Here is a 13,394-nt window from a genome sequence, read left to right as displayed (position 1 = left end):
TCATACTTACTAGGGAGAAACCCAAAGCTTTCCCACTAAAGTCAGGAACAAGGCGAGTTCTCACCACTGCTTTTCAACGTCGTACTGTTAAGTCCTAACTAATGAAGTAAGACAAGGAAACAAAGGGTATACAGGTAGGAAGGAAGAAATAAAATTGTCTTTATTCGCAGATGACATGATCATCTCTGCAGAAAATCCTGAAGATTCGATAAAGAAACTCCTAGAATTAATAGGTGATTACAGCAGGACTACAAGATACAAGGTTAATAGACAAAAGTCAATTGCTTTCATATATACTAGCAATGAACAACTGGAATTTGAAATTTAAAATACAATAACATTGGGCGCCTGGGTGGCTCAGTTGGTTAAGCTACTGCCTTCGGCTCAGGTCATGATCCTGGAGTCCCGAGATCGAGTCCCACATCGGGCTCCCTGCTCGGCAGGGAGTCTGCTTCTCCCTCTGACCCTCTACCCTCTCGTGCTCTCTATCTCTCATTCTCTCTCTCAAATAAATAAATAAAATCTTTAAAAATAAATAAATAAAATAAAATACAATAACATTTACATTAGGTATAAATACTTAGGTATAAATCTAACAAAAATATGTACAAGAGCTATATGAGGAAAACTACAAAACTCTGATAAAAGAAATCAAAGAAGAACTAAATAAATGGAGAAGTATGCCATGTTAATGGACAGAAAGATAATATTGTCAAGATGGTAGTTCTTTTCAACTTGGCCTACAGATTTGGTGCAAGTTCCATCAAAATTCCTGCAAGTTATTTTATGGGTATCAACAAACTGATTCTAAAGGTTATACAGAAAGGAAAAAGACCCGGAACAGGGGGGTTCAGTCAGGTAGGCGTCTGCCTTCCGCTCAGATCATGGTCCTGAGTTTCTGGGATCAAGCCCTGCGTCGGGCTCCCTGCTCTGCTTCTCCCTCTGCCCCTCCTCCTTGGCTTGCTTGTTCTCTCCTCTCTCTCACTCAAATAAATAAATTAAATCTTTAAAAAAAAAAAAGAAGACCCAGAACAGACTATACAATATTGAAGGAGAAGAATAATGGAGGACTAACAGTACCTGACTTCAAGACACTATAAAGCCTTAGTAATCAAGACAGGATGATATTGGCAAAAGAATAGACCAGTGGAAAAGAACAGAGAGCCCAGAAATAAACCCACATAAATATAGGTAACTGATCTTCAAGAAGGAGTAAAGGCAATGCAATGGAGCAAAGACAGTCTTTTCAACCAACGGTGCTGGAACACTTGGACATCCACGTGAAAAAAAGCATCTAGACACAGACTTTACATCCTTCACAAGAATTAACTCAAAATGGATCACACACACGAATTAAAACACGAAAGTATAATAGTCTTAGGACACAGGAGAATAACGTACATGACCTTGGATTTGGCAGACTTTGGATGAACACCAAAGGTATGAGCCATGAAAGAAAGAATTGATAAACTGGACTTCATTAAAATTAAAAACTTCTGCTCTGTGAAAGACAACTTAAAGACAATGAAGAGACAAACCACGGACCCAGAGAAAATACAGTTGACCCTTGAACAACATGGGTTTGAACTGAGCGGATGCACTTACACATTGATTTCCTTTAATAAATATATTGGAATATTTGTTGGAGTTTTTTTTAGAGGGAGGATGCAAGTCGGAGGGGAGGGCAGAGGGAGAGAGAGAATCTTAAGCAGGCTCTGTGCCCAGCACTGAGCCCCACATGGGACTCGATCTCACAACCTTGAGATCATGACCTGAGCCAAAACCAAGAGCTGGACGCTTAACTGACTGAGCCACCTGGGCGCCCCTTTTTGAAAATTTTTGACAACTTGAAAAAAGGTGCAGATGAACCACTTAGCCTAGAAATATCAAAAAAAATTAAGAAAAAGGTATGTCATAAACGCATAAAATGTATGTAGACACTATTCTATCATTTATTACCATAAAATGTACATGACTCTATTATAAAAAGTCAAAATTTATCAAAGCTGACGCACACACAGGCTGTACTTGTGCCATTCAGTCAAGAAACGTAAACATAAAGCTGCAGTATTAATCATAACTGCAGAAAGTCAACTGCGGTCTTACTGTAAAGTTCATAGCCACCTCCTGTTGCTACTGCAGTGAGCTCAAGGGTTGCAAGGATCCACTTAAAAACCCACATGTGATGCTAATCATACCACCGCCCCCACCCCACGAGCAGCTCATCTCTTCAGTAAACTGCGTATCACAGTAAAAAGTGATCTCTCCTGGTTCTCGGTATTTTTCACCATGTTTAGTGCAATACTCTAAGCCATTTGCATAACACCATGGGATCCGTACGAATTCCACTAGTGATGCTGGAAGTGCTCCCAAGAAGCAGAGATAAGTCACGACGTTACAAGGAAATGTTTAGCTGCTTGATAGGCACCAGAGATTGAGGTCTGTGGCTGTGATTGCCCATTTCAAGATAAATGAATCCAGAGTACGGAGCACTGTGGAAAAAAAAATTTCATGAAGCCATCACTGTGCACAAAAACCCTTGCGCTTTTTGTGAAATACTTTTATCGTGTATCAAAAATGCAGCTTTTATGTGGGTGCAGGATTGCTATAAGAAAGGCATACCCACAGGGGCGCCTGGGTGGCTTAGACAGTTAAGCGTCTGCTTTCGGCTCAGGTCATGATCCCAGGGTCCTGGGATCGAGCCCCATTTCCGGCTCCCTGCTCCGCGGGAAGCCTGCTTCTCCCTCTCCCACTCCCCCTGCTTGTGTTCCCTCTCTCGTTGTGTCTGTCTGTCAAATACATAAATAAAATCTTTAAAAAAAAATTTAAAGAAAGGCATACCCACAGACTCCAGTAGGATGTGAGAAAAATAAAAATCATTATATGACAACTTAAAGCAAAAAGGAGATGAAGGATCTAAAGCTGGAGAATTTAATGCCAGCAAAAGATGGTATAATTATTTTAAAGAGGTTTGGCTTAAAAAAAGTCAAGGTAACAGGAAGAAGCAGCAGAGAGGCTGCAAGATGAGTCCCCAGATGCCATTAAAGAAAAAAAAAATCATTGAGGCAAAAGGGTATCTGCCTGAACAGGTTTTTTTATGCAGCTAAAAGTGTCCTATTCTGGGGAAAAAACACAAAAATGCCACAAAAGACATTTATTTGTAAGGAAGAGAAGGGAGCACCAGGATTCAAGGCAGGAAGAACAGGCCAGCTATACACGCTGATGCAAATGCAGATTTATGATCAGGCCTGCCCTTATCTATAAAGCTATTAACCCCCAGGCTGAAGGGGAAAAGACAAACACCAGCTGCCATCTTGGTTGTACGACAAGAAGACCTGGACCACAAGAACACTTTTCTGGATTGATTGTGTCCCTAAAGTCAGGAAGTACCTTGCCAGTGAGAGACTGCCTTTTAAAGCTCCTTTGAGGGGCACCTGGGTGGCTCGGAGGCTTAAGCGTCTGCCTTCGGCTCAGGTCATGATCCCAGGGTCCTGGGATTGAGCCCCACATCAGGCTCCTGGCTCAGCGGGGAGCCTGCTTCTCCCTCTGCCTCTGCCTCTCTCCCTGCTCATGCTCTCTCGCTCTCTCTGTATCCCTGTGTCTCAAAAGAATAGATAAAATCTTTTAAAAATAAAGCTCTTTTGATAGTGGACAATGCTCCTGGCCACCCAGAACCCCATGAGTTCAACACCCAAGGCATCGAAGTGGTCTCCTTGCCCCCAAACACAACGTGTCTGCTTCTGCCTCTAGATCAGGGGAGAAGAACCTTTAAGGATCATTACACATAGTACTCCATGGGAAGGATGGTCAACACTATGGAAGAGAACCCTGATAGAGAGAACATCATGAAGGTCTAGAAGGATTACACCTTGAAAGATGCCATCATTGTTACAGAAAAAGCCATGAAAGCCATGAAGCCTGAAATAATTGATGCCCGCTGGAGAAAGTGGCGTCCAGATGTTGGACACGGGCTTTACAATGGAGCCAATCAGAGCATGAAAGAGATTATGGATCTGGCAAGAAAGTTAAGGGGGGAAGGGTATCAAGAGATGAATTTTGGAGAAATTCGAGGGCTAACAGACATCACACCAGATGATGTGATGGAGGTTGAGGGCTTCTGAACCCGGGCCCGACAATGAGAGGATATAGAAGAAGCCGTGCCAGGAAACAAACGGACACGAGAGAGACTGATAGAAGGGTCCCAGTTTGCCAAGACTGCTTTCAATATCTTTTACGCCAGCGACCCTTCTAGGATATGGGCCCGGAAACTAAAGCAAATGGCGGAAGAAGGATTGGTATCACATGGAAACATTCTCAGAGAAATGAAAAAGCAAACCAGACAGAAATTACAATGTATTTCTGCCAAGTTGCACCCAGCGCGCCTGCCTCTCCCACCTCGTGCACCTGTCAGCTTTGGCCACCCCGGAGGCCACCGCCTCCTCCTCAGCCCACGCCACAGGAAGACATGAGGATGAAGACCATTAGGATGATCCACTTGCACTTAATGAACAGTAAATAATCACCCACCATGCTGTACAGTTAATACACTCCTCTATTGTGTACATGTCTTTATGTGAAAACCTGGTAACTGTAGGGCAAGAACTCTGAGGCATTTCTGTGTCCCTCATCATCGCCTAAGCATCCATCCTGTAGATCATCATGTGCAAGCCTTGGATGGAGGTGGAGAGCCTATCCTTACACAGGCATATTTAAAATTAATAATATGTTACTATTTTATAACTTTGCTTTTTTTTTAAAGGTGTATTGCTTTCTCTTCACAGTTTTGTTTTTTTTATGAGAGAGAGAGAGCACTCAAGTGGGGTGGAGAGGCAGGGGCAGAGGGAGAGGCAGGCTCCCTGCTCAGCCCGATGTGGGGCTCGACCCCAGGACCCTGGGATCATGACCTGAGCCGAAGGCAGATGCTTAACGACTGAGCCACCCAGGCGCCCCGATAACTGCTTTCAAAGAATGACATTATTGTACAGCACACCTCTCTCTTGTGATTGAAAAAACTTCACATCGGCCTATCATCACAGGTAAGTGGTTTTTAAAAATGTGACAATGTTTCCAATCCTGTATTATGAATATTACTGAGATACTGTATGTCACAAAATTTTTATAATGATTAACTCATTGGTGTATACACAAGGCTACCATAAAGCAATCACACTGCTGCTTCTTTGTTATTAATGTGTGAATCATTATACCTATAAATAAGTATGAATTTTTCACATTATATTTTCACTTTTGATGTCTAGTGTTAGCTATATGTGTAATATCTATAGTGTTTTGTATCATATACAAAGACAATATTGGTGTAGGTAGTGACAGACGATTCATCCTGTGAACAGATGTTGTAAACTTACAGTATCCGTGAATACAGCACAGCACTATAAATGCGTTCTCTCTTCCTTATGATTTTCTTAATAAGATTTTCTTTTCTCTCCTTTACTTTATTTTAAGAATATAGTATATGAAACTTATATAAAATATGTATTAATCAACTGTTTATGTTATCAGTAAGGCTTCTGGTCAACAGCAGTTTATTAGTAAATTTTGAGGGAGTCAAAAGTTATATGCAGACTTTTGACTGTGTAGGGGATCAGCACTCTTAACCCCTGCAAAGTTCTAGGGTCAGCTGTATTTGCAAGAGTCATATCTGAGAAAAGGCTGTTATCCAAATACAGAGAAATCTTAAAACTCGATCAAAATAAATAAATAAATAAATAGGTTGAAGACCTTAATAGACCTTAATGTGATCAAAGCAGATATATAGATGGCAGATGAACATATGAAAAGATGTTTCACATACTATGTCATCAGGGAAATGCAAATTAAAACAAGATACCATTAGACACCTATTAGAATGGCCCAAACTGGGGCTCCTGGGTGGCTCCGTTGGTTAAGCGTCTGCCTTCGGCTCGGGTCATGAGCCCAGGGTCCTGGGATCGAGCCCCGCATCGGGCTCCCTGCTCAGCGGGAGGCCTGCTTCTCCCTCTCCCACTCCCCCTGCTTGTGTTCCCTCTCTCGCTGTGTCTCCCTCTGTCAAATAAATAAATAAAATCTTAAAAAAAAAAAAAAGAATGGCCCAAATCCAGGGGTGCCTGGGTAGCTCAGTTGGTTAAGCATCTGACTCTTGATTTCAGCTTGGGTCATGACCTCAGGGTCGTGAGATCAAGCCCCGCATTGGGCTCCCTGCTGAGCATGGAACCTGCTTAAGATTTTCTCTCTCCCTCTGCCCCTCCTTCCCCTGCCCCCACTCCCTCTCTTTTAAAAAAAAAGAAAAGAATGGTCCAAATCCAGAACACTGATAACACCAAATGCTAATAGGGATGGGGAGCAACTCCATTCATTGTGGGTGGGGATACAAATCAGGACAGCCACTTTGGAAGACAGTTTGGCAGCTTTTTACAAAATTAACCAAACTCTTATCATATGATCAAGCAATTGCACTCCTTAGTATTTACGCAAAGGAGTTGAAAACTTATGTTCACAAAAAACCTGCATATGGATGTTTAGAGCAGCTTTATTCATAATTGCCAAATTATGTGCGTGCCTGGATGGCTCAGTGGGTTAAGCATCTGACTCTTGATCTCAGCTCAGGTCATGATCTCAGCTCAGGTCATGATTTCAGGGTCGTGAGACTGAGCCCTGCATTGGGCTCCGCGCTGGGTGTGGAACCTATTAAAAAAAAAAAAAAAAGAGTGTATAATCGCCAAATCATGAATTGCTAAATTGCATGGAAGCAACCAAGATGTCCTTTAGTAGGTGAATGGATAAACTGTGGTGCATCCAGACAATGGAATATTATTCAGCACTGAAAAAGAATGAGCTATCAAGCCATGAAAAGACATGAAGGAATGTTAAATGCATATTTCTAAGTGAGAGAAGCCCATCTGAAAAGGCTACCTACTGTATGAGTCCAATCATATCACATTCTGGAAAAGGCAAACGATGGAGACGGTAAAAAGATCAAAGGCTGCTAGTTAATGAAATCAGTAAGACAAAGATAAAGAAATAAAAGACCTAAATAGGCACTTAATGTGCAATAATCAATGAATGTCCCCTAAGTATCTGAAAAAATATTCCAATACTCAAACTCATTCAAAATCAGGAAAAATGCAGATTGAAACCATGAGTTCCTAATTCATATCCAGAAGATTTGTAAAAAATTAGAGTTGGTGATAATCTGAACAATGGGAACATTTATACATTACTAGTTGGAGAGTATATTGTTACAACATTTTGGAAAACAGTTTGATGTTATTTAGAGAAGGTGATGGTGTGTATTCTCTATGACTCAGCAATCTCAACCTAGTATACCTTCCAGAGAAACTCATGCTCATATGCACAACAGTATTAGCTGTAATAGCAAAAATCTGGAAACAATTCAAATGTCCATCAATAATAGATTCCAAAGTAGATAAATACATTGTGTCATATTCACAGTATGTATATGGTAAAATAAATGAATTACAGCCACAGATAACCACATGAATGAAAGTCAAGAACTTAATACTGAATGAAACAGAGCTAGCTACAAAAGAAAACTCACTGTATGATTCAACTTATATAAAGTTAAAAAAACATGCAAAATTAAACAACATATTGTATAGAACAGAGCTATCCAATGGAACTCTCTGCAATGATGCAAATATTCTATAACTGTGCTGTCCAGTATGGTAACCACTAGACATATGTGGCTATGAAGCGCTTAAGATATGGCTAACATGGGCCTGGGTGGCTCAGTCATTGAGCGTCTGCCTTCGCGGCTCAGGTCATGATCCTGGGGTCCTGAGATCGAGCCCCGCATCAGGCTCCCGGCTCCGCGGGAAGCCTGCTTCTCCCTCTCCCACTCCCCCTGCTTGTGTTCCCTCTCCCACTGTGTCTCTCTCTGTCAAATAAATAAATAAAATCTTAAAAAAAAAAAGATATGGCTAACATGCCTGAGGAACTGAATATTTATTTTAATTTAAATTTAAACTTAAATTGTCAGGGTGCCTGGGTGGCTCAGTCATTTAAGTGTCTGCCTTTGGGATTGGGCCCCGTGTCGAGCTCCCTGCTTCTCCCTCTCCCTCTGCCACTCCTCCTGCTTGTGCTCTCTCTCTCAAATAAATTTAAACAAACAAACCAACAAACTTAAATTGTCACCTGTGGGGGCACCTGGGTGGCTCAGTCGTTAGGCGTCTGCCTTCGGCTCAGGTCATGATCCCAGGGTCCTGGGATCGAGCCCCGCATGGGGTTCCCTGCTCCGCGGGAAGCCTGCTTCAACCCCTCCAACTCCCCCTGCTTGTGTTCCCTGTCTCGCTGTCTCTTTCTCTGTCAAATAAATAAATAAAATCTTTAAAAAAAAATTGTCACCTGTGGCTAGTGGCCACCATACTGTACACCCAGGTTTATAGAGAAAATCAATGGAATAATAAATACAAAATTTAGAATTATCGGTTACTTCTAAAGGAAAGAGAAAGGGAGAATCAGGGAGGGGTACACAGCGGATTTCAAAAGTAACAATAATGTTCTTTTTCTTAAGTGGGTATCCTTGTATTGTGATTTTTTAAACTGTACATACACTGGGGCAACCCCCTCGGGTCCCCTCCCTCCTTGGGAGCTTTATGCTATCACTCAATAAACCTTGCTTTGCTTAAATATTCAATAAAACAAAAACAGTGAATGAGGTGGTAGATACGTGGATATTTACATTGTTGTTATTAAATTCTTCATAATAAAATATTTTTATTAAAAAGATTTCTAGGACGGGCGCCTGGGTGGCTCAGTCGTTAAGCGTCTGCCTTCGGCTCAGGTCATGATCCCAGGGTCCTGGGATCGAGTCCCACATCGGGCTCCCTGCTCAGCGGGAAGCCTGCTTCTTCCCCTCCCACTCCCCCTGTGTTCCTGCTCTCACTGTCTCTCTCTGTCAAATAAATAAAATCTTTAAAAAAAAAAAAGATTTCTAGGACTAGGGGCACCTGGGTGGCTTAGTTGGTTAAGCATCTGCCTTTGGCTCAGGTCATGATCCTGGAGTCCTGGGATCGAGTCCCGCATCAGGCTCCCTGCTCAGCAGGGAGTCTGCTTCTCCCTCTGACCTGCCCCCCTCTCATGTGCTCTATCTCTCTCTCTCATTCTCTTTCAAATAAATAAATAATTAAAAAAAAAAAAAAGATTTCTAGGACTAACTCAGATGTGCCCCAAGTGGAGCACAACTCCAGACCTAGTCAATGCTGTCACCCACCCCCCCACACACACAGAGCCAACCCCAGGCCCCAGACCCCAGCATGGAGTCTGCTTAAGATTCTTTCCTTCTCCCTCTGCCCCTCCCTCTCTCTCTCTCTCAAAAATAAAGATAAAATAAAATAAAAAAATATATTGAACCAGTCTTGCATACTTGGGATAAATGCCACTTGGTCATGGTGTACAATTCTTTTTATACACTGTTGGATTTGATTTACTAATATATTGAGAATCTTTGCATTTGTTCATGAGAAACACTGGTCTGTAGTTTTCTTATGATATCTTTGTATGGTTTTGGTTTTAGGGTAATGCTAGCCTCATAAAATGAGTTAGGAAATTAGCTCACAGTTTCTGTGGGAGTGAGAAACTTGAGTGTCGCTTAGTGGGGTGCCTCTGGCTTATAGTCTCTCATGAGGTCGAAATTATGGTGTTAGCCAGAACTGTGGTCTCATCTGAAGGTTTGACCAGGGTGAGATCTGCTTTCCATCCCACTCATGTGGTGTGCTATGATTGGGTTCTTCTTGGGCAGGAAGATAGAGGACTCAGTCCCTCACTGGCTACTGCTGAAGGCAACTCACAACAAGGCAGCCAGCTTCCTTCTGAGCAAGAGAGGTAGAGAGAAACATCAAAAACAAGGCACAGTCTTTTTATAACCTAATCTTGGAAGGGATAGCCCATCACCTCTGCAACTTTCTATTTGCTAGAAACATGTCACTAAATCCAGCTAACATTAATGGCAGTGGGGAGTGGGGGTTTAATGAGGGTGTGAATACCAGGAGAGGGCTAATTGGAGGTAATTTGGGAGGCTGCCTACGCCCCCCACCAAGGATATTCTTCCGCTGATGGGAGTCATCCCACAAAGAAAGGAAGTGACAATACAGGAGAGAAGAGTGAAGATCTAGAAAATGCAGAGGAAATCCAGGCACAGGACCTCTGCAGTTACTGGTCCACTGCATTTTTCAGTGCCCTTTCATGACTTGGCTACATGCACCTGTCTTTGATCAGAATATGTCAAAGAAATTTGTTAAATCTCTGTTATCTGTCCCAGGAAGACCTGTCATTTGACCTGCTTTCACATCTATTCCCAGTCTGATCATGTGATCATCACCCCTGCAGAGAAACACACCCCAACTGTATTTCTCCCCTTTCAAGTATCACCTTCCACTAAAATATCTGGGGAACAGAAATCTGTTATCTGCCCATGGGTCAGTCCAAGCTGCAAATTGTTCCCTCCACTACCACCTACTTCTCACCCACTGATTTCTGCACAGACCTGCCCTGATCTGCTCGGCTCCCTTTACCACGTGTTACCACCTGTAAGCCCCAACTAATAGCCTCCTTTGATTTAATGCTGCCAACCATGATGACCTCTGAGAGATGATATGAGCACGGCAGCTGTCCTGTTGCCAACCCCTGCTTTAATTCCCCATCATGTGACCAACCGCCTAGACTACCACAGCTCACACTGTTCCCTTGTCCCCGAGGGTGTGGGGTTAACAGAAGCAACCTTCAGCACAGCTCAGGATAGCAACGATAAAACAATTTAAAACCAAACATTAGACATCACTGTTCTTAAAAAGCCTGCGTCAACCTAACCCTGTGAAACTCTCATAGATCTCTTTCTGGCTCAGGCCTGGCCTTCTGCCATGTTGTTGGGCTGCCTGCTTCTCTCCTCCCTCTTCCCCAGCTTCCTTTGCACACTGAAAAATTTCTCTTTACACTGAGCAATAAATGCCCTTACCCCTAAGTAGGAAGCAGGTTCAAGGCTTACTCCTGCATATCTAAAAGCCGTATTAAATGACTCTGCTAAAGGGAAGAAGGGCACACATGTTGATTCTGGACTCAAAACAGAATCAAATCAAATACAAAACCAGGAAGAAGCCTTTAACTTAATTTTTTCTCTTACATATCCTGATGGAAATTTTTAAGGCATGGCTTCTCTCTTTTGTCTCTATAGTAGAAAACAGTAAAAACAATAGTAAGATCATACACACACACTACATTACTATTACTGTGAGGGTTAATTTTATGTATCAACTTGACTAAAGTATGCCCAGATAGCTGGTAAAATATTATTTCTGGGTGTGTCTCTAAGAGTGTTTCTGTTCAGAGATTAGCATTAAATCCAAAGACGGAGGGAAAGAAGATCTGCCCTCACCAGTGTATACACATGTCATTCAATACAGTCCACTGAGGGCCCAGATAGAACAATAAGACAGAGGACGGGTAAATTCTCCCTTTCACCTTGACGTGGGACGTCCATCTCTCCTGTCTTCCCACATCAGAGCTCCTGGTCCTCAGCCCTTCGGATTGGGACTGATTGAAACTACTGGTTTTCCTAGTTCTTTGGGTTTCAGATGGCATATCGTGGGACTTCTCAGACTCAATTGCATGAACCAGTTTCCATAATAAATATATTTTTTTAAGATTTTATTTATTTGACAGAGAGAGACACAGCGAGAGAGGAAACACAAGCAGGGGGAGTGGGAGAGGGAGAAGCAGACTTCCCGCTGAGCAGGGAGCCCGATGTGGGGCTCGATCCCAGGACCCTGGGATCATGACCTGAGCCAAAGGCAGATGCGTAACGACTGAGCCACCCAGGTGCCCCTCCATAATAAATATCTTATATATCTCTATGTAGCCTATTGGTTCTGTTTCTCTGGAGAAACATGGATACATATCCATGCCTTTATTTATGCTGCACCTTTAGCCTGGCTGGTCTTCACTACATCTCCTTCCTCTTCTTGATCCTCCCCCTCAGTCTAGGCCCAGCTCACAAACCCCTCCTTGGGGGAAACTTCCCAGACTGCCACAGCCCACACCAATCCCTTGTGTCTGAATTTGTATTAGGTTTAGGTGTCGTGGTTTATTACTTTGTCCCCCAAGTAATTTTCTCTGCTAGCCAAGTTATAATGTTCCCTGGGTTAGAGGGCCAGGTCTCTCTCTCTCCCTTTTTTTTTTAAGATTTTATTTACTTATTTGAGAGAGAGAGAATGAGAGATAGAGAGCACGAGAGGGAAGAGGGTCAGAGGGAGAAGCAGACTCCCTGCTGAGCAGGGAGCCCGATGTGGGACTCGATCCCGGGACTCCAGGATCATGACCTGAGCTGAAGGCAGTCGCTTAACCAACTGAGCTACCCAGGCGCCCTCTCTCTCTTTTTTTTTTAAGAGGAGAGGTTGGGGCAGAGGATGAAGGAGAGAATCTTTTTTTTTTTTTTTGAAGATTTTATTTATTTGACAGAGAGAGACACAGCGAGAGAGGGAACACAAGCAGGGGGAGTGGGAGAGGGAGAAGCAGGCTTCCCACGGAGCAGGGAGCCCGATGCAAGACTCGATCCCAGGATTCTGGGATCATGACCTGAGCCCAAGGCAGACGCTCAAGGACTGGGCCACCCAGGCATCCCTGAGGGAGAGAATCTTAAGCAGGCTCTACTCCCTGCCCAGAGCCCAAAGCAGGGCTCCATCTCACGACCCTGAGATCATGACCTGGGCAGAAAATGAGTTGGATGCTTAACCCATTGAACCACTCAGGAGCCTCAAGAGGGCCAGGTCTTAGCACCCCTCCTGTGATATGATATTTATTTCAGCGTGGGTGCAGAGTGTGAGGTTAATACCCACTTGTTCAATGGATCAATTAACTGGAGCCACTAATCCTTGTCCTCTCCCCACAGTGTTTGGAATGTCAAAGGGCATCTCAGGGGTTCTGACAGGGGCCAGGAATAAATTCATCTCTCAGGCTAGGGACTGAAGGGGGAGAAACAGAGAGAGCAAAAGAGCTAGAGCACATGCAGTTACTATCAGTCAGCTTTTGTCCTTAACTTTGCAGGTCCTTCAGTTTGATTTTATCAGCTCACCCTGACGTGATGGGCTGAAGACAAACTACTACAAAACAATAACGAGATGGATCTCTATCACAGAATCTGGGTTCCTGGGTGCCTATCTCATCTCAGATCCCAACCTCTGCCCTTGCTTTTTCTTCTGCTTTCTGTCTCCCCTCCCCAGCTTACGTGCCTCAGTTTAGATGCCCTTACTTCTGGAAGCCTTCCAGGCCCTACAAGTCTGAACTAGCAGGGCCCAGTGGCTCTGCATCCCCCTCCCAGCACAAAAGCCCAACTGTACCGTACGGGCCTGTGGATCTGGCCCATTAACTAGCACTCCGACGCTGGC

The sequence above is a fragment of the Zalophus californianus genome, chromosome 9 (genome assembly GCF_009762305.2).
Source record: "Zalophus californianus isolate mZalCal1 chromosome 9, mZalCal1.pri.v2, whole genome shotgun sequence".
Taxonomy (NCBI): Eukaryota; Metazoa; Chordata; class Mammalia; order Carnivora; family Otariidae; genus Zalophus; species Zalophus californianus.
Note: the sequence above shows the minus strand (reverse complement) of the source record.